Raw genomic sequence first — 19,830 nt, forward strand, 5'->3', positions numbered from 1 at the left:
CGCATCGAGATTTTTTTGTTAAATAAAGTTTATAAATAAGGCAATATTATACAAAATCGATATGAAAAAAAAAAGTCATTTTCATACATTGTATGGGAAAATCTCATGAAAGTCGTCACGGGTTACAGTTACAGGAATGACCTGAATATTTTTTTACATCAGAGTGTTTTGAGATAAAAGAAACTGATTTAGGGGTATTCGTTATTTATTTCTGAAAGTCGTAAAATAAGGGACACCCTATTGTTTATATTTGTAGGGTTTTTTAATGTATACCTACTTTTAGAGTAAGTACTTAAATTGACGAAGGGTGTTGCATATTTTACCACTGTATTGTTTTGTGACGAAGCCTGTAGCTGATTGTGAGATTGTGTTCACCTGACAAAGCCTGCGTTGCGGATATAATTAATTATGGTTTCTGAATAAAACTTCTTACTGCGGAGAATTAAATGTTGTATATGTCTCTCTCTCTCTCTCTCTCTAAGTATAATATGTACATATATAAATATCTTATGGACACCACGTTACAATAAAATTACGATTACGGCTTTTCTCTTCATAAATTATATGTAGATAATTGTTAAGAGATTCGAAGAGGAAAATGCTTAGAAAAGATTACCATGATAAACATATGTATCTACATAATGTAGGGATTCATTTTTTGTCCCCTTTTAAAGCCATAATTCATAATTCATAATTTATTCATTGCTTTTATGGGTTTTACAAGATTTTATAGTATTTACATGTTCCAGCATAAACCCCGTTGGGGCACAGCAATATACATAAAGACTTAAAAACTAATACTTATAAAACTAGCACACACTAGCAATTAACATTATTAAGACTTATAATTAAGATACTCCTTTATATTGTAAAATGAGTTTTCAACCAAGAACTTTTTTAGTTTGTTAAAGAATGTTGAATCTTTCTCTATATGTTTTAGTTCTAACGGTATGTTGTTATATACTGTAACTGCCATATGGTAAGGACCGGAATTGACTATTTTTAGACTTGTGAAAGTGCTAGCTAATTTGTTTCTTTTCCGCAGATTTTGATTCCTTGGAAAGTTATCTCTTGTTCGCTCAAATAAATGTTTTTGTTTTTTAACTAATTTACACAATTCAAAAACGTACAGTGAAGTTAACGTTAATATTTTCATTTTTTTGAAATAAGGGAGGCAACTCTCCATGTCATTTATATTTGCTAGTATTCTTATACACTTTTTTTGTAGCAAGAACAACGACTCTACGTTCGTGCTATTCCCCCATAAAATGATACCATACGATAACCAAGAATGGGCATAGGCATAATAGGCATTAGTTGCAGCTTTTAAGTCTGTACATTTCTTCAACATGGAGAGGGCATATGTAAATTTGGATAATTTTATCGAGATTTTATCAACATGTGCCTTCCAATTTATGCAGGAGTCTATTTCGACACCTAGCAAAGCACCATACCACAACCAATCTATTTATTATCGTCCAACACAAGATGAAGCAGAGGTAATAAGATTATATTGATATTTAAGGCACCACTCACAGAAATAGTATGCAATAAAATTATAAGGCTACTTTGTATGCAGTTAATAGTTTTTAAGACACATAATGTAGGTAAAAAAGCAAGAATGGGAGGAAATTAAATGCAGCGAGTGTCAGGTTGTTGGCTTGTCTCGGAAAAATTAAATTCCTCTAAAACACTCCCCGTCTCGACGCCAAGTATTCCCCGCGTTTGCGGACTCAGCACGGTTCCATTTTTATCGATTATCACTATGCCCGTCACTTTCGCACTTACATACTTGTTAGAACGTGACAGGCATGGTGATAAACGATAAAATGCGACCGTGCTACTAGGGCTGGATGATAAGCCCGCAATCTTTGCATGCACTTAAGTTATCAAGTTTTTAATAGCTCAGGAGACGGTGTTCGTATTACATATAAAAATGAGCTTAGATACTGATCTAATCCAAAATAAGTAGGAATAATGTCACCACGATATTTCATAATTTGTGTGGGAAATCGATTCTTCCCGCCTACATTTTTCAAATTGCCGTCTTTTTGAACTGGTTAAGCTGGCTTGCTATAGTATGTAATACGCTGCACATAAAAACATAACAAGCACGATAAGAAACAACGTACGGTAGACAATCTAAGGATGCAAACTGAGCAATATTAATTTTCGCTACCTTAAGGTTGTCTGGAAGAGATAGAATAACTAAGACTAAATAGATAATTTGATTACTCCCGTTAAACCTGCGTGAAGTACCACGCTTTATAAGCAAGTGTGATGAAATAGATATTTTCGATACAAGTGCGAAAAAGAGGAAATTCGAAACGAGTGGCGATAAATTAAAACACGACCGATGGGATTGTTTTAAATCGACAGGAGTTGCGAATTACCTATTCGCACGTGTATCGAACAACGTTTTACAGTACATATGGCACTTTAAAGTTTCGACATACGCACGAAAAGTGCTATTTTACGCACTAGTGCGGAAAAGTAGCCCCATATGTACTGTAAACATATTTTTCAACTTTTTCTCATGCGAAAAAGATCGGTAACAATTCGTCGCATTTGTGAAACCACGAAATCAGCGCGTATCGTTAGTTTATCAATAGGCTATCATCAGGACAACTAAACGTATTGTGTGCTCCATGCCCTGACCGCAGAGCCAGTGAATCTGATGCTCGCGACTATACGCGCCTCCATTTATAAATAATAATTGAAACCGCAAAATGATGTTAACCATAGCGATTATATAAGTTTAATGCCAATGAAAACTGTCGATCGGTTGAGCCGTTTTTGAATTTTCGTAAAAAGTGCCATCTTTCCGAGCGATGGCGCCATGTCTTTGGCCTATTTGCGTGTAGATGGCGTCACTTTTTGATATTTAACAAATTTAACACATGTCAGTAAAAGAATAAGGATCAAAGTCAAATAGCGTTCTAAAAGTTTTAATCATCTGTCGAAAGATGGCAGTACATTTACTGTGAGTACAAATTTTACTATGACAATAACTCTCTATTACACTCTATTCTCTTTGCTAGTACTAAACTGAAATATCAATATCGCGAGTAGCTACCTCCTTATTCAGCCGTTTAAATCAGACAGGTTTATTGCTAATTTAATCTATTGGTTAATCCCGTTATGTGTACTCGTAGATGGTTAATTTGAACATATACCTACGCACCCACGTAGTTATAAATGTGTTGTACTCTAAACTGTGTTGTGTATCAACAGCAATCAGAACACTAAAAATAATGCGTCTAATAATAAAGCCATATTAATGACTAAGTACATAGCTATACTTCGTTTTTTTAGCATTAGAAATAAGGTAAACAATCTTGATGTGTCTTTTAATTGAAAAACACATTTTAAAAATAAGTTACGGTAAACATGTAACAATTATGAATCTATTACGATCTTTTATAGTCTTCTGCTTTCATAAGTAATAGTTATTGATTTTTAAAAAGTGTTTTTCAATTAAAAGACATGTCAAAATCGCTTACCTTCTTTCAAGTTCTTTCTAATGCTAAAAAAAACGAACTATAGGTAGTAGCAGTTAGGACTTGCTGTCATGGTATAATAATATACCCCGCCTGGTACTCTCTTTCGACTTGACCTTGACCACGTGACTGACACAAGCCTACGTCATCATGCGACAGCGCTATATGATAATATGCGATAGCGCTATATAAAGTGGCAATGTTATTGTGACGTAGGCTTGTGTCACTCTGGGAAGAGAAGACCATGTTTTATTAGACTATGCTTGCTGTAATGCAGCTGCAGTTCCCATCTGAACGACTGAACGTCACCTTTACTACATAATGCAGGCAATGGCACTTTCAATTTCCTTGATAAATTGTGTTGCTGTCGTTACCGAATTGCTGTCACAATTAAAACTTTCAATCCGTCACTCATTTTTTAAGGAAATGCTGCTGCAGTCGCCATCTAAATGTCACCTTTAGGCAGTGGCGGCCGGTAGCTATGTATTATGGGTGTTCACTCACAATAAAAAACAAAAACTAAACCTACACATTCAATTAACCGTCGCAAAGTACCTAGATGTCGGTTTCCGTCCACCCGGTCATTGAACTCTCTCATAGATTTTCGGTATTACGAATATCTTGACGACCGATAGACGCCAACTGCAGTTCATTTTACAAATGGATATAATGTTTTTATTTCAATTTTATGAAAAGATGTGCTATATTGTTAATAACACACCTGTTTCGCTCCAAACAAACTCACCGCACAGCCGCAGCCGTCGCTCGCGCCCGCGCCAAACACAAAACATATACTTAGATAACACGAAAAACAAAATAAGCTAGTTACTTTTATGACATTCACACAACACAACCACGGTGTTTTTGCATATTGATCTGATTTAAAAAATATATAAGTTTTTGTTTTTGACTAACATTGCTACGAAAGTTCAAGGTCGTCCATAATTTAACTCGAGTCGATTTTGTAAACTTTTTCACATTCTCACGTTAAATTCATTAATTTTTAAACACCTCACAACAAACAGATTATGTGCTTTAACTGTTTAAACTCTTGTTTCATTATTTAGACTGAAAAAAAGCCCAAATTGCATTCCCGCACATAATTTAAAATTGACTAAGGTCTGTTTAGAAACACGTGACAACATCAACATGGCGCGCGGGATGCGCGCGCAAGGTCAACCAGGCTCGGAGCGCCGCACCGATTTTGCCTCTTCCCTCATAGAAAATCTTCCGTTTCACGTGCGGACCCACAGTGAAACTTCTCTTTCGCTCTTATTGAATTTCCTATTGATCGAATGTACTAAATCTTTTTCCATAGGAGCGCAATCCAAAGCGCTCCGCTTCGCGCGTTACCTTTGATTTCTATGAAATTATAGGAGTACGCCGTGTAGGTAGTGGTGAGCTGTCTATAAACTTATAATGAATAAAGGTTATTATTTAATTGGTATTGAGTTTTTTACGATCGATCTTAAATAGTAATATATTAAATAGGTACCATAATTTCATTTTGATTATATATGGGAGTGCACCGCACAAGCGCACCTTAAGGCGGGCCGCGCCTGCCTTTAGGTTCTGTTTTATTATCTGTAGGGACGTAAAAGTATAATTTTAGATTTATTTAGGGTTAAAAGTTAAAACCCTTTAGTTTTAAGAAGGATGTAATTTAGTTTCTTTATTTACTTGAACTCTTAGGCTAGGTTATTTTATAATATGGCTATAAAAATAAAATACAAAAACACTCACAAAAACAATACAAAATACATATAAACATATTATAAAAAACCTAACCTAGGGTGCCGCCAGCAGCGGGGCAAGGCCCAAGCTGCCGGTGGTCAGGGCTGCAGAGAGAGGAACCGGCGGACTATCCGCGCCGTGTCCAAGATCACGTGTCATAATTTAGTTTTATTCTTACGTTTATTGGGTTTTAATAACAAAACTTCCGTGAGACACAGACATATTAAATATATTAAAAACGGGTGACTCGCGTATTTTAAGTCGAAAACGCTCGACATGTTTCACTCCGTACCGAGGTGCCTCATCAGGAGCTTCATAATAGGAGGAGGTTTATTGAGTTCATAAGTAATTTGTATGTTTGTCATGATGTTATTTCTTTATTCAAAATAAATACTAATAGAATTTAGAGATGCCAACATTACCTATTCTTAATTTTCGGGAACAAAAGAAATAACGTATTAGAACAAATTAAATTATTTTCAGACAATATTTTAATTTGTTTTTTATTTCAAGTAGACACACTACTATATAAATTATAAACTTTAAATAAATGTCATATACTAAGAAAAAGTGACCAAGGCCTCCAGTGCCCCAGGCTGGAATCGAACCAGCGTCCTCTGCTATCGCGGCAGGTGCCTGTGCCATTCGGCCACTGGGCCACAGCGGCATAGGTCGAATTTTTCCATGTATATGCTTCTTACTGAAAGCTTATGGCGCCCCCTGGCCACCTCTAAGGTAGAACAGTATGGTTCGACCTTTCTAACTGGATCATCTCAGGTGATACCGAGTTAGCCTGCCGCACCTGCACCTGCCGCGATAGCAGAGGACGCTGGTTCGATTCCAGCCTGGGGCACTGGAGGCCTTGGTCACTTTTTCTTAGTATATGACATTTATTTAAAGTTTAGAAGAAATAACGTTTGTTTTTTGCTCTTATATTGTAGGTAAATTAAGTGCCCCTAACAAAGGTTATTAATTTACTTAACTTCATTTAGGACTAGTATGTTAAAATAATTATGACTTAGTCACTAAAAGTAAACACCAACACGAGTAGATACCTAACTTACATACTTGATAATTAATTATAATTTCGTTAGATGAAATTTGAACTGTACATACTCGTATATTCATTGTACGTACTCGTATTTTAATAGTAAACACAGTACCTAAACTATAGAAGCGTTAATTTGCAAGTATATACCTAGTTAAACTTTGCGTTTTGCTATGCTCATCTACTTACAATCAACTCCGAATACAAACACAGTTCACCAGTAAAGGTACGATACGGAAATTACTTGGTTTAGTTTTACTTAGTTCCAAAGCTATTTGCGGGAAATTTGCTTTCACAGCGCAATTACCCGACGGTGATTTTCTTGGAGCGGTGATTAAACAAGCTGTTGGATACTAATTTTGTGGTAAGGGGATGAAAGGATACGCATTAAGATTCTGTGATTTTTGAGGACAACGCTAACGGCTTATACCTAACATTATAATTATAATAGACATTTGATAATGTAAACTCCGTATATCCACGATTTTAGTTTATTTATTAGTTTGTTTTTAACTTTTTACAGCCCCAATTAATGTAAACTTCAGTCGCATTTGCCGTAGTTACTACTTTTATGAACATTAGCGATTACATTAATTCCCATCGATTTACCGTCTTATCGGGTTCGACAAGCCATTCATTACGGGCGAGTGCGGGCTACGAGATCTGTCAGCAATTTGACGCAGCCACAAGAAATTAGGTTATGCAAATTGGATGGTTATTGAGCCTCCCGTGCTGTCATTCAAGTAAAGCCAATAGATATCACTGTTAGATAAATACACAATTTTCTTTGCGATAGCTGAAATTGGAGTACGCTTTATCGACAGATATTCGCAAGTTTTCTACAGATAAATTCGATTTTATTGTGTCTGTTTTTAATAATCATTTTTATGAAACTAATATTTCTTTATTTTCAAAACATAATAAATAACACCTTAAATAATAAAAACTTATCAAAAAAAATTGCCCTAACTTGTAGTCGCTCGGTACTCTCGGTAGGGTACCCAGAAGGCTGGCCGCATTGCCCCGCTGGATGGCAATGCTGATTCGCCAGCCCTCTTCTTATAAATATAGGTATTTTAACTTAATGTCAACATTAAACCCGACATGGTTGGGTTTAATTCATAGCTTGTATCAATCAAGTATGTAGATTCATTATTATTTTACAACAGCCGATTTAACAATTTACAATTTTCACCGTCTTAATGTCTTTCATACAATACGTTAGCATGAGTAATTTGAATGGAATTTAATTAGTATGGTATAATTAAGTTCCTTCTGCTCGAAGCGCTTGTTTAAAACTCACCCTAACAGAAAGCACTTTCCTATATAAACACTTCCCCTGTTGTTTATGGATCAGATAATTATTAGTTCGGAGCTTAATAATGTAATGTGCGCTGTCCTTGACTACGTAAAGACTAAACCTTTCAGCTTTGTCTGCACAAGTTTACCACCCATGGCTCAGATTGCAGGTGAACAAGTTCCCTAATCACCCTAACTGAGTTGTTTCCTGGTGAGAATTCTACGGCAGTAATAGCGCTAGTGGAAGCAAACTTCAAATAAAGAGGAGTGGCAGCTGGCACTGGAGAATGAAATTGGAAAGTAGTTTCATTAATATGTATGTATGTATGTCACTTTATTTCACTTAAATATTATTACACGAAAAAAATACAATAAGTAATATCAAATTCAAGGAATCGAGTGGTTCTTTATCAACCGATTTGCTCATTTCCCACAATTTGGCCAGGAAAGAATTTACTTAAGTATGTTATTAGTATTATTACTGTCTGATAGGACATTACATATCCAGCTCATTTCGCCACAGTCTGATAAATAAGACAAAGATCTGATTTGGATCCTAGATCCTATGTAAACCGTATTATGACAAATAAAATATTGATTGATTGATTGATTGATCGGTTTTTACAGCACATTTATAACTCCCGTAACTATGCCAACCTTACTCTGCGTGGTACAATTACTGTCGGTGGCGACACGAGCACGCTCGATTAAAAATTGCTGGCGGTTAAAAGGTTAATGACTCTTTTAAAATAGTTTATTTTATAAATTAAATATGAGAAGCAATTACATAATATCAAGAAAATAGTGTAAAGAAACTGCCTGTTCTCATTACGCCGGTTGTATGTAACATTGAAATATTTTGCCATAAAGTAACCGTTGGGTTCGCTTGAATGCTAAGTGCTCCATAAATGGGTTTATACAGAGATTGGAAACTACACTTTACGATTTAGAGTTACGGTTTTAATTTCAAGGCCTATATTTCCAGTTTGTTTTGTCAGCTCACATTTTACTATGTTCATTTCATCTAGTGCATTCCGTTCATATTAAATTATAACATTTTCATTTATTATAACATTAATAAAACATCTTAAACAATTTTTGGTATAATTTTAATAATACAATTTAAATAATAATTATAACGCCCAATTTTCTACCTAATATTATTGACTGTTTATTGCCCACCATCCAAGTACCTATATATCTACCTATAACGAAAAAATGCACAAAGAGTATTTTAGCACAGAGAAAGGTTTTTAGAGAGTAGAACCTTCTTTTTGATAACTAGTTTGTAGTTTGTAGTTTTAAATTTCTCAAGTCTACAACTAATTATTCATTGACACATGGCCGCGGAGAACCATTGTCCCCTGTACGGAACATATGTAGGCGCTGGCGCTGGCGGGCTTCGTCCATGTACCTACAAATACTCTTTATGTACTAAATAATATTTCCACCACCGGAGATGTGTTAGAATATAGTGAAACAACAGTGTATTGTTCCACTATAATGTGCGGAAATGCAATTTGTGGCTCATTGCATTCACAAGGCATTGTGATCAAAAGTAATGCTTAGAGCTCATACATGCAATGACTAGACACACTTCATACGTACAATACAATCATGGTTCCAAGTTACATCGCACGATGTCGTTAGTTTGAATTGTCGAATTACATACCTACTGCAACATAAGGTACCGTAAAATGGGGTGAGTAGGGTTCGCGGGAAGAGAGTTGGGTTATAAATAGGGAGAGAAGGGGGTGAGATGGATTTTTAAGGCTACTGCTACAAAAATAATGTATTCCAATTTAAAATGGAGCTATAATAATACTCATAATAAAAAAAAATCGATCCAACAATCTTCCATAATCACTTTTGTATGAAAACCCAACTCACCCCGTAGTCCCTCGTATTTGGGGTGAGTTGGGTTTTCATACAAAAGTGATTATGGAAGATTGTTGGATCGATTTTTTTTTACAACTAATTATTCATTGACACATGGCCGCGGAGAACCATTGTCCCCTGTACGGAACATATGTAGGCGCTGGCGCTGGCGGGCTTCGTCCATGTACCTACAAATACTCTTTATGTACTAAATAATATTTCCACCACCGGAGATGTGTTAGAATATAGTGAAACAACAGTGTATTGTTCCACTATAATGTGCGGAAATGCAATTTGTGGCTCATTGCATTCACAAGGCATTGTGATCAAAAGTAATGCTTAGAGCTCATACATGCAATGACTAGACACACTTCATACGTACAATACAATCATGGTTCCAAGTTACATCGCACGATGTCGTTAGTTTGAATTGTCGAATTACATACCTACTGCAACATAAGGTACCGTAAAATGGGGTGAGTAGGGTTCGCGGGAAGAGAGTTGGGTTATAAATAGGGAGAGAAGGGGGGTGAGATGGATTTTTAAGGCTACTGCTACAAAAATAATGTATTCCAATTTAAAATGGAGCTATAATAATACTCATAATAAAAAAAAATCGATCCAACAATCTTCCATAATCACTTTTGTATGAAAACCCAACTCACCCCAAATACGAGGGACTACGGGGTGAGGTGGGATTTCCTGTTTATCGTCAAAGTTATGAAATGGAACTACCCAAAATAAATTAATAACTAAAATAATAACGTCCGGGACACTTATTATATACACCATTGAGTTAGCATATGTTAAAATAAAATATTATCGAAGTTTGAATTTTAGGTTTGCACCTACTCACCCCATTTTACGGTAACTAGGTATCGGTATATTTCTAAACCGTGGACTATAAACTTAGACTTTGGATCGATTCTGTCCACCAAGTTGATTTAAGTATAGAATATAAGAATTCGGTTCCCTTTTGAACGATCTTTAATCATCTAAACCTGTACATTTCTAAATCAGATTATTAATCTTTAAAAATACATTATGTTAAAGTTTCTGATATTGCCAAATAAAAAGGGCGGCAAGTGACGTGGCAAGTTAAAAAAGCTCGTTAATTTTATGTGAAGGGTTATCTTATCTTATCGACAACAATTTCAACTGACAACAATTCGAGCATACGTAGGGCCCGATTCGGATTTTGAACTAGATATCTATTAGACATCACCAAGATACGACAACGATATTTTTAAGATCTAGCCTGTCAAATTTGACTTTTCCGCGATTCTGGAGATACTCTTGAACGATTTTCACAATGTGTAAAACGTCTCGTTATGTGTTTTTAGATCCCAAAATGATTTTGAAACGATCTTAAAACGATAAGTAATTTAACGTAAAAGTGACATTGGTTGCCCGAATTGAGCTGCAAAAGATATCTAGTTGAAATCTAAACTAGTTGGTATCTAGTACATATCGTATCGTTCTCTTCTCTAGGACGGATCTTGTTTTCCGAATACCGCGGTTAGTTCCTTTTACTTTTTAACTTGGGAACACGAAAACAGTACCTTAAGTTGCGATTTCAATCTTAATAAGTACATACACTATACAAATATTTGCGTAACTTATTATTCAAATTCAGGCACCTACGGGATACACATAGCGAATTTATGTAAAGTCATTCTAATCATCGCATCCTCTCAGCACACTACGCTGAAGGCGAACTGGCTGCATTCACAATATGCATTGCACTGGGATTCTCTATTCAACTCCGAAGTGCATTGGAAGAGCCAAGCTGCGTTATGTACGCAAACTTTCTGTCCCAAGGAGACTACATACAAAATTCGCAAGACCTTCTTGGGTCTAACGTTTATGAGAATATTGAGATACCTTTTTTTAAAGTAAATTTAAACGGTCTGTAGGCATAAACGAAGGTAAATCAGAATTATCCTAAATGTTCAATTATCTATTTAGATGGCACAAAATTAATTTTTGTGAACTATTTAGTGCTTTTTTCTTTCAATCATTTTAAACCATTTCTACGCGGGCTAAGTTATGGAAAAGGACATAATATTAAATATAACCTATTTGACTCGTGGGCGTATATTAAGTATTTATTTACTCGCTTATTATTAATGATTGATTAACTAACTACTAATCATTATGGTACATAATCATACAGATCGGGATGTTCTAAACTTCGTTACGTCTAACTACGGGCACGAATATTCTATGTGCATATACTGGGTGTGGCCTGTAACACGAGCAAAAAATTAAAACGTAGGCTGTACTCCTCAAACTGACGAACATTTGTGCAGTGGCTTTATTATTAATATCTGGGTGACCGAGCTTCGCTCGGATAACATATAAAAACTCGAATATGCGCGTTTTCCCAGAGATAAGACCTAGCTAGATCGATTTTTCGCCCCCGAAAACCCCCATATAGCAAATTTCATCGAAATCGTTAGAGCCGTTTCCGAGATCCCCGAAATATATATATAAATAAACAAGAATTGCTCGTTTAAAGGTATTAGATTCTTCGTCAAAAAATACATACCTATTAGTTTTATGAATTGTGAATTACCATTTCCATTTCTACTGAAGCTTTCCATAAAATATGGATTCAGTCGGGTTTAATCTAATTCGACTGCCCGTTATGAAAATGTCAAGAAACATCAGAGATGGTAAAAGGGTTGCCTAGACGGAAATGGCATTGGTATTTATTAACGTCCGCTCCCGTAACTAACTCACCGTGATATATTTTGGTCTAATCTTCGCTCTTTGCAAAATGATACTCCGTGCTTGAATAAGTTTTATTCCCTGTTTGTCCACCTACTTGTGTTATTGATCTGTCGCAGGTATTTTCGAGACGATACAGTGTGTAAATCTAATACGATCGAATGTTATACCAGAGGTAGATTTTTGTAGTATTGTATAATATATTAAAATGAAGTGAGAGCAGTTTATAAGTTACTCTTAATTGAGATCACGTAGGTACCGTAAAATGTGCCAACTTTACTCCAAAATTCGTGTTTTTTAAGTAGACCATCACCACTATCATGTTATATTTAAATGAGGTCGTATAAAAACTGTAGAGCACATTACCCAGAATGGAGCACCCTTTTTTAACAAGCTTTTATTAGGTCGACCTGTATGTAACTATGTAATGGAATCTAAGGTAACTAATTTTACCATCTTCGAAGGATCGTAGCGTCATAAAAATTGGCAGCTGTATGTAGTTCTGATGACAATACAATAATATGGTACTGTCGAACTGATCTGATGATGGAGACAGGAGGTGGCCATAGGAACTCTGTGACGAAACAACGCAACCTAATTGTGTTAGGGGTTTTTAGAATTGTCTCGATGAGTATTAGTTGTCTGTCGTAAGAAAAGTACAGTCAGCGATAAAAGCTTGAACCAAAAATTAAATTTTTGCCAAAAACTTATTTTTACTGAGCACCAATGTGACGTAAAAGTGCAATGCGGTTACTAAGACTTTCGTAAATACCTTACAATATAGCCTTCAACACCAATAAGATAAGATAAAATAAACTCTGTATAAGAAGTGGCTAACATTAAACTTCAGCAAAATCTTTAATCTTTCATATGTTATTCTTATATAATAAGGACATAGGAGGATTTTAAATACCTACTACTATTGTTATATTTAAATTGTGTCGCGTGAGCATATTTATTTTTCTTTCTAACAACAGCAGCCAGCCTATTATGGATAGCTTTATCCATCTTTATCCACGTGATAAAATAACTGTCACTGTTTAACACCGTGGGAAAGAAAGTGACGGACACCGTTTTATCACGCTGTCACGTAGACAAGAACGACCATCATATCCGTACTGGATGCCGAATGCCCAGGTGTTTAAGAATTTCATTTCATTTTGAAATCATTCAGCCGTGCATGTCGCTCGTTTTACAAATATATACCTACTGGTCGATCTAGAAGCGCTGTGCGATACAATACAATACAAAACAAATCCTCTTTATTGCACAGCCTCAATAAAAACATATTCTATTAGATACAATAAATAACAGATTTTGAAAGTTCGAATGCTACTCCAAGTCTGAAAAAAGTAATTTTAGCGAGCGCTTTAACCATTAGCTACTTTTTTGCTTTAAGATATCCGTCTAAAAAATGGATAATGGTTTAGAATAAGTATTTTTTTAAATACTACGACCTAAAGTTATTTGGGTTTTGTTTCATTTCATCGATCGGAATGAATGGTTAGGTAGGTATTATCAGTAATATACCTAATTGAGAACTTACGCTTATACCTACATATAATATATATTTCTCAGGTTCTTATTTAATACGAGGGCTGTTTGATAAGTACCCGTTTTCCAAATGTATTAATATCACGGGCCGAAAATATGTATACTATCATTTTAAACCATTTTTCAGAGGTGGGAAAATTAAAAAAAAAACAGCATTCTTTTGTTTTTTTCTCATTTGACAGCGATTCAGTGAAAGCGTGAACTTAAAATTGTGAAAATGGAGAAAGAGCAGTATCGGTCTGTAATTAGATTCTTGTTTTTGGAAGGAAAAACATGTGATGAAATAAAAGTAAGAATGCAGGCGGTTTACCATGAATGTGCTCCTTCTATGACAACCGTCAGATACTGGTTTAACGAGTTTAAGCGGGGGAGAACAACCGTCTTTGATGAGGATCGCCCAGGCCGCCCAATTGAGGTGACTACAGACGATATGGTTAAGAAAATTGAAAATATCGTTTTAGCCGACCGCCGAATTGAACTTCGAGAAATCGTTGATGCTGTAAATGTTCCAATCGAGCGAGTACAAAAGATATTAAAAGAAAAATTGGGTATGAAGACAGTATCGGCGAGGTGGGTGCCGCGTTTACTCACGGAGGAGCAAAAACGGAACCGACTGACTACTTCGGAGCAGTGTTTGGCTGTGTTCAAACGTAACCCGAAGGAGTTTCTGCGTCGTTTCGTGACTGTAGATGAAACGTGAGTCACCACCCCGGAAATGGAAGGGCAGTCGAAGCAGTGGATTTTACCGGGTGAACCTGCGCGAAAGATAGCAAAAATCGTCCCATCGGCTGGAAAGGTCATGGCGACCGTTTTTTGGGATTCGCAGGGTATTGTACATATTGAGTTCTTAGAAAAGGGGAAAACGATAACAGGGCAGTACTATGCCAATTTATTGGATGAATTTGACGCTGTGTTGAAGGACAAACGACCCCATTTAAAAAATAAAAAAGTACTGTTTCATCACGACAACGCACCAGCTCATTCGTCTAGAGTTGTGATGGCTAAATTAACACAATTACGCTACGCCCTATTGCCTCACCCCCCGTATTCTCCAGATTTGACCCCATGCGATTTATTTTTGTTTCCCAACCTGAAAAAATGGCTCGGTGGTATAAAAAAGCGAAATGACGAAGTCATTGCCGCCACAGAGGCCTATTTTAATGACTTTCCGAAATCATACTTTTTGTATGGTTTATTGAAGCTTGAATATAGGTGGAACAAGTGTATAGAGTTAAAAGGAGACTATGAAGAAAAATAAATGCATATAAACAAAAACAACTGATTATTTTTTTCATAAACGGGTACTTATCAAACAGCCCTCGTACTTGTATAAAACTCAATTTTATTTGAAATATTTAAAAATATATTGTGAAATTGAATTCGTAGAAAGGTGAGAGGGTACGTACGGAATTTAATTTCGGCCCGATGCGTCCGTAAAGTGCCTTCTTCGCCCCACCTGCCTCCGTACACCTGTTAACGTGTCACTACACGAAACTGTAATAACATTGTCAAACATGTATTTTATTTAATACCTCTACTAAGATCTAGGTTGTTAGCTTAGGCTGTGATCAATATCGTATTTACTACTATATATTGTGGAAAACAGTATGGTATTTTTATTTTATTGTTGTTTTTGAGAATTCGTTCGCTCTTTTGCAGGTGCAGGCATTCCTTAATCGTTGTTAACTTTACCTATACATATATACTACATCCGACTAATGGACTACTACTGAATACTAGACTACTTCTGATTGCAAACCGTGTCATAGGTAATCATAACTCATAAGCTCATAACATAACACTGCAGATTGAATGGAAATCCTGTTCAACATTTTGTATTGTAACATTTGCCAGTCTTTGTTTGATTTTAATTGTTACGATTACTAAAGGACTTAAGCGTCAGAAGCGTCTATGGACATCGATACTGCACTCTATAGGTGCAGTTATTCCAAATATCCCTTGGCGATCAAGTAACATGCAAATTCACATCGTATACATACCAGATATCAATAAACTTAAACTAGATACCTCGCCGTAACTACTACACGACTTAGATATGTGTGATATCAAACTATGAGGTACTATATATACATATCTAGTATTTGCCAAACTTAGTTATCTCTGCAACCTGTTCAAACATATTGAAATCCACTCTAGAGCTTAGCATCTTGCTTAAGGAGAAGCGTTGGCGTCGAACTGAAGCGTATAAAATTGGAAATACTATTTTCTAAACCTAAAAGCCTGTATCAGAAAGTTTCATACATCTGTGTCTGGGAATGGAGTTTTTAACTTCGCTATGATACACAAGTGCATCTAAGTTGTATGTTCCTTGGAACATTTATAGTTCTACAGTTTAACTGAGGCGATGTTAAGAAGTTCTTAGCTATAGACTGGTTAAAGACGTGGCTGTACTATGAAGCTGATCTATATTATGTTGAGTAAGCAACCGCTTGAAATAAGTGGTAGACTTACAGTAGCTAATGGTCCCGGTCACTGGAGGGCTTGGTCACTGTTTCTTTACCTCCAGTATAACTCTGACATACTTACCTATATTTCAGTTTTTATTATTCATGTACCTATATGTCCTACCTACCTATATACCTACTTATTATATCATACACTATAAACATTTTAAAAGGTAAGGCAAATAAAATCGGGACGGATGATTTAAGCAGCACCTGTACGAGAGGGACAATGTCTCTCGTGGTTTCTTCTTCTTCCTCACGATATCCCGGCATTTTGCCACGGCTCATGGAAGCCTGGGGTCCGCTTGGCAACTAATCCCAAGAATTGACGTAGGCTATAGTTTTTACGAAAGCGACTACCATCTGACCTTCCAACCCAGAGGGGAAACTAGGCCATATTGGGATTAGTCCGGTTTCCTCACGATCTTTTCCTTCACCGAAAAGCGACTAGTAAATATAAAATGATATTTCGTACATAAGTTCCGAAAAACTCATTGGTACGAGCTGGGGTTTGAACCCGCGACCTCCGGATCGCAAGTCGCATGCTCTTACCGCTAGGCCACCAGCGCTTGTCAATATACGAGTCCGACTCGCACTTGGCCGGTTTTATTTGAAGCACCCCATATTGTTGTATTCCCTCGAGGAAACCTCACTTGATTCATTTGATTCCAGAAAGTCACAGGAGGTGATTTGTGATTTGTGAGCCACGTTACTTTACTTTATGTAACCACCCATAGTACAAGCTTTGCTTAGTTTGGGGCTAGGTTGATCTGTGTAAGATGTCCCCCAATATTTATTTATTTTATTTATTTATGTCAAATTGGGAATTATGCAATAGAATTTCATTATGTAGGTACGTATATTGGTATTTTATTGCCAATTTGGACACTGTAACACCAAGTTATCTATAATTGAAATGTATCTTTAGTAAATAAATACTCAGATTCATTAGGTTACTTGTATATTTTAATTCGACCACCATTTCATTGAATTAGCTGCGAAAACAAAATGTATTGGAAGTTGGAATGGGCAGTAGCTACAATAAAATTGAAAAAATAGGGTACAGCGGGATTGGGAAGATCAACGATACCACAGGCGATAACCAACTCGATGGGGTGAACGAATAATCGTTCTCTAGGCCACCAGCGCTTGTCAATATATGTCTCTCGTGGTTGTAATATATGAACCAATGTTGGACCAGCATTTTCGACCGCATTTATGGCACCTGAAGCAATAAATACTGAGATAATACGATCATAGCGGAGTACCTAACATTGACTATTAAGTACTTACATACAATTAGATATACATATAGCAGTGAGTTCAAAGTACTCTTTGACGTTTATACAATATTATAGCAAATATGGTAGGGTGGAAAATCAAGTAGCCACATCACAACTGTAGTTCTGTTCAATAAATTAACATCCCTGGCTTGACGATGTATCTACTGACAATAAAAGGGAACGAATAGTTTTAGTCAAAAGCATGTACCAGTACCTGTTACAGGGGAATAACGACTGTCATTAATGAGGAATACGACACGATAAGGAATTTGCAATTGTATACAATTTCAAAGTTTTATATAGAAATACTTCCCTCGTTACATGAGCCATATGTATGCGTAATGAGCTGTGAGGAAATAAAAGTAAGGATAAGGCTTAACAACTGAAAGCGCCGACGCGATAAAACTGGACTGGATGCCTTCTTGAAGCAACAGTCAGTATAAATAAATAACATGACAGTCAGCGTTCCGACATCTATTCGTAATAATTTAAAAACCTTACTTGTAAAAAAATGTTTGCCTAATGTACCTATATCACCACCACATAGTCAATTTAATTAGATATTTTCTTAGTACAAACTTTATAAACATAATCTTTTAAAGTTCATGCGCGATGAAATGAAAACCGCATCAAAAATGGAAAAAATATTTACTTTTTCCACAGGCGCTTCTATTTAAAGCAAACTCCCCATTAAAATGGCGGTTGCAGTGACAAAGTAGATTAACTAACGAGATACTCAGATTAATATTTTCAGGCATAATTATGTTCCACTAACTAAAGCAGCGGGAAATAAGGTTCTAATTATTAAGCTCAGACTGCCGTGCCGTCTCTAATAGGGTCATTTGTTGCTGTCAGAAGAACCCGGGCAAGATATTGTCGAAGCTAGTGCACGTCGTTTAGAAACACGGATGCAACAGCGCTCACTGACTGGAAAAAATTACAGCAAAACGCTGGCTACACTAAACCCCACATCCCTGAAGCAGTGCTTGGATTATGGCCATCCCTGTCACATTGTTAGATTTCCCCGGCAAATTGCTCACTTGGTCGGTTATTTCATTTTGTTACTTAGAACAGCAGAGCTATGATAGGCGCCGTTTTTACGTGACTGGACTATAGGACAAGCCAGTCAATACCTATAAATTATTGTTAACGTTGGCTTTGAAAAAATACTTCCATGTTACCTACACTTCCACTTATAAGACAAGTAATAAACAAAATGCAGTTTAATTATTTTGTGATAAAATAGGTATCTTGAAGGATACAAATTATGCTATATTATATAATTATGTACCTACAGTATTTAGTTTCATGCGGCATAGCCATAAGAATATTTATTCATACACGGGTTCATAATATGAATAGGTAGGTACGTAATATTCGTAGCTTGCAAGAAGGCCCCTAAAGGCCACCGTTTAACCTAATCGTTATTGCCGGCAAGGAGGTTAGTTACTCAAACGATTATTGCTGTTACTAAAGCAACAAGTAAGTGGTTCTGCCTCTGGTGACGATGACCACTGCAGTAATTCCAATACTTAATATGATGTAATATATACGTAGGTATTGTAGTACGTAAATTGTGAGACGAAATAAATTGAGATGAAAGAAGCACCAATATAATATATGTATATATAGCTATGGACGCCTGCAGCTCCAGAAGAGCCACTTTCGCGTTGTCGACCCTTTCAAAACAATGTACATTCCTTTTTAGGGTTCCGTACCCAAAGGGTAAAAACGGGACCCTATTACTAAGACTCCGCTGTCCGTCCGTCCGTCCGTTCGTCTGTCACCAGGCTGTATCTCACGAACCATGATAGCTAGACAGTTGAGATTTTTCACGGATGATGTATTTCTGTTGCCGCTATAACAACAAATACTAAAAACAGAATAAAATAAAGATTTAAGTGGGGCTCCCATACAACAAACGTGATTTTTGACCGAAGTTAAGCAACGTCGGGCGGGGTCAGTACTTGGATGGGTGACCGTATTTTTGCTCTATTTTTTGTTGATGGTGCGGAACCCTCCGTGCGCGAGTCCGACTCGCACTTGGCCGGTTTTATTTGAAGCACCCCATATTGTTGTATTCCCTCGAGGAAACCTCACTTGACTCATTTGATTCCAGAAAATCACAGGAGGTGATTTGTGATTTGTGAGCCAGGTTACTTTACTTTATTTGGGGCTAGGTTGATCTGTGTAAGATGTCCCCCAATATTTATTTATTTTCTTTATAGTAAATATCAAATGATATTTCGTACATAAGTTCCGAAAAACTCATTGGTACGAGCTGGGGTTTGAACCCGCGACCTCCGGATCGCAAGTCGCATGCTCTTACCGCTAGG

This window comes from Cydia amplana, chromosome 5 (genome assembly GCF_948474715.1).
Source record: "Cydia amplana chromosome 5, ilCydAmpl1.1, whole genome shotgun sequence".
Taxonomy (NCBI): Eukaryota; Metazoa; Arthropoda; class Insecta; order Lepidoptera; family Tortricidae; genus Cydia; species Cydia amplana.